The sequence below is a fragment of the Staurois parvus genome, unplaced genomic scaffold (genome assembly GCF_062004578.1).
Source record: "Staurois parvus isolate SC_StPar_1 unplaced genomic scaffold, SC_StPar_1.0 ptg000249l, whole genome shotgun sequence".
In the NCBI taxonomy this organism is placed as follows: Eukaryota; Metazoa; Chordata; class Amphibia; order Anura; family Ranidae; genus Staurois; species Staurois parvus.
The window spans coordinates 2267476-2270711 of record NW_028318045.1 but is presented as its reverse complement, the minus strand read 5'-3'; positions in this window follow the sequence as shown (position 1 = coordinate 2270711).

Here is a 3236-nt window from a genome sequence, read left to right as displayed (position 1 = left end):
CGGGAACCCAATTCTTGTTTGTCGGCAAGCTTTTATCCCATCTCCTTTCATTGCTGCGATCAGACTCGCCTCGTAAGGATAGGAGATGCTAATTTGATTCCAGCTGAAATCTCTGACAGCCAATGTGCCAGTAAGGACTTCTCCTACACATCACGCCTCCGGTCCAGGTGTCACAGGCAGAGGACTGTGGGAGGGTGCAGTCTTTGTTGTGATGAATGCAGATTCTGGGGGACCAGAAACACGGGCTAATAGACAAAGAAGGCCTTATTTCTTGTAAGGCACTTAAACTACACTTGACAAAAAAATACTATAAAAAACAAATGACAGAGCTACATTTAACCAGTTGCCCTACTGAGGATTTACCCCCCCCCCCCCCTCCTGACCGAGCCATTTTTTTAGATAATGCGCTGCATTCGTTTAACTGACAATTGCACGATCATGCTACGCTGTATATAAATTTACATTTTTGTTCTTTTTTTCCCACAAATAGAGCTTTCTTTTGGTGGCATTTGATCACCTGTTTTTTTAATTTTATTTTTGCGCTATAAACAAGAAAAGACCGACAAGTTTTAAAAAAAAAACAATATTTTTAACTTTGATGGTGACAACAGTGAACCATGCTTGTGTAATGTGAGTGTAGGCAGGTGCGGTCTAGTCTCTCCACTGTAGATGGCACTTGTCCAGAGCTGCAGTGCAACTGGAGTCAATAGAATAGAATCTTGGTCAATAGAAACTTGGTTTCTCTAAGATGCTCTTGGTTCCCTGGCTGCCATCTTGGGTCAAGCAGAGTCTTTTTAAGTCCCTGCCCCCAGGTTTTGGCGTGCATTTGCAAAGTGGCTAGTGTAGAGAGCATACCAGTCTGTAAGGGACAACACTAATGATAGGGACAGATTCTGGAGGAGTAGGGACAGCTCAGGGCCAACGTCTGCACCTCAGCAAGTTCCCTTTTGGGTTGGACTGGCCAGGCCCCATTCCATCCTCTTGGCAGGTGCTGTGTTCGGGCCAACTACCGCTGACTCTCCACTGCATTGACCAAAAGTTTCTGGTCGGGTGAGCATTCCCGCCGGGTTGATGTACTGTTGGCAAGTTCTTCCATACATTGGTTACTGTACTCTGGGCCTCTGTGTGTTTACAGCCGCAGCACCTCTCTGTACTTACCCAATATCTGTTAAAACAGCCACTTATGGTCTTCCTTAGAAAGCCCATGTGACAAGATTACAATCCAGGAAAATCATTGGGAGACATGGGCAGAGCGTTGTCACCCTATAACTGAAAGGTCCTGATCAAGGACCGTCATGATAAGATTACCAGTTAATATTTAATTGAAAGATGTAGATTTAATAATGAAGAAAATTGATGTGAAATCTGAAATGACATGAATATGTTCATTTAGAGATTAGTGATTGGGGTTACATTCTCTTTAGTTCAGAATTAACACTGACATTTGCGCAGTCACAAAATTATTAATGTGCCCTCAGCTGATAAAGATTTAATGCTTGTTTTTCAAAGTGATTAAATACCTTTCTCCAGTGTCCCACAGGGACAGCAAGTAGCCCCTTCCTCTTCTATCCAGTGTTGGAATATGAGCAAGTACTGCTACATGATTCCACAGAATGCAGGACCAGGGTATAGTCTTCCTCCCACTGAGACGAATTGCCACAAATGTAAGGAGCGTTCTTCCCTTGCTGACACCAATATGAGGAGAATGCTTCCTTCCAATGACACCAATGTAAGGCGCCATTTTTTCTTCAACTGACTACCAATGTAAGGAGCATTCTTCCCTCACTGACACCAGTGTAAGGGGATATCCTTCCCACTGACACCAATGTAAGGAGCCGTCTTCTTGCCATTGAACCAATCTAAGGGGGCATTCTTTCTCTGACTGACCACCAATATAGAGGCATTCTTCCCTCACTGACACCAATGTCAGGAGCATTTTTCCCTCACTGACACGAATGTAAAGGGAAATTCTTCTACTGACACCAATGTAAGGGTAATACTTTATCCGACTGAGCACCAATGTAAGGGGCATCTTTCCTCCTACTGGCCACCAATGTAAGGGGTATTCTTCCCTTACTGACACCAATGTAAGGGGCATTTTTCCTCCTACTGACCACCAATGTAAGGGGTATTCTTCCCATACTGACACCAATGTAAGGGGCATTCTTCCTTCTCTGACACCAAAGTAAGGGGGCATCCCTCACTTTGACCACCAATGTAAGGGGGTATTCTGCCCCCTGACCACCAATGTAAGGGCCATTCTTCTTTCCACTGAGCACCAATGTAAGGGACATTCTTCTTCCCACTTACGACCAATATAAGGGACATTCTTCTTCCCATTGACCACCAATGTAAGGGACATTCTTCTTCCCACTGACCACCAATGTAAGGGCCATTCTTCTTTCCACTGATCACCAATGTAAGGGCCATTCTTCTTCCCACTGACCACCAATGTAAGCGCCATTTTTCCTTCCCTTGAACATTCAAGCATACATCATGTTCTATCTCTTGTGTAAAAGATTTACGTCTGCCACTCTATCAGTATTATTCTTGCGTTTCACTACAGTGTGTGCATTTTGCTGGTGTAATAATGCACTGTGTGCTTAAAGTGCACCCTCTCTGGGACAGTATACTTAGAACCAAACAGGCAGAAGATTAGTGCGACATCTGTCAACTGTTTTAGCCACTGTTCACTGGTGCACATTAGGTAAACTTGCACTTGATGTCTGATTTGTTTGTGTGATAATAAGGGTGGACAGTCATAAGGATATTGCAAAAACAAAATCTGATTCCAACCTATGTGATGGAAAAAGTGAAATGCCAAGCCCTGCAGATAAATGTACTCATAATATAATTTTTAAATTGCACTGCAGTGTGTGGCTGATGTCTGCTTCGCTAACAGTCAGTACATTTTTTGCAGTGAAACATTCAGCCTTGGCCAATAAAAAGAGGGCAATTTTTGAGAAACAATGAAATATTCCACTTTCCCGCAGTACAAAACTTAATTGGCTGAATTACTGCTTTTTTCTATTCTTTTTTTAAAGAAAGGTGAAAACATAAAAATTGCTAGTGTGAATGTTAAAATAAGTCATTACAGTTTTGAAGCAAGAGGGGCCACCAGAACTGGACTGGGTGTCAGTCTTATATGACCAACATGCAGAAAAATGTTTATGAGAGAAGAATGGAGATTGTAACACTTTAGTAATCAGGATTCCCCTAAAATAATTATGTTGAAA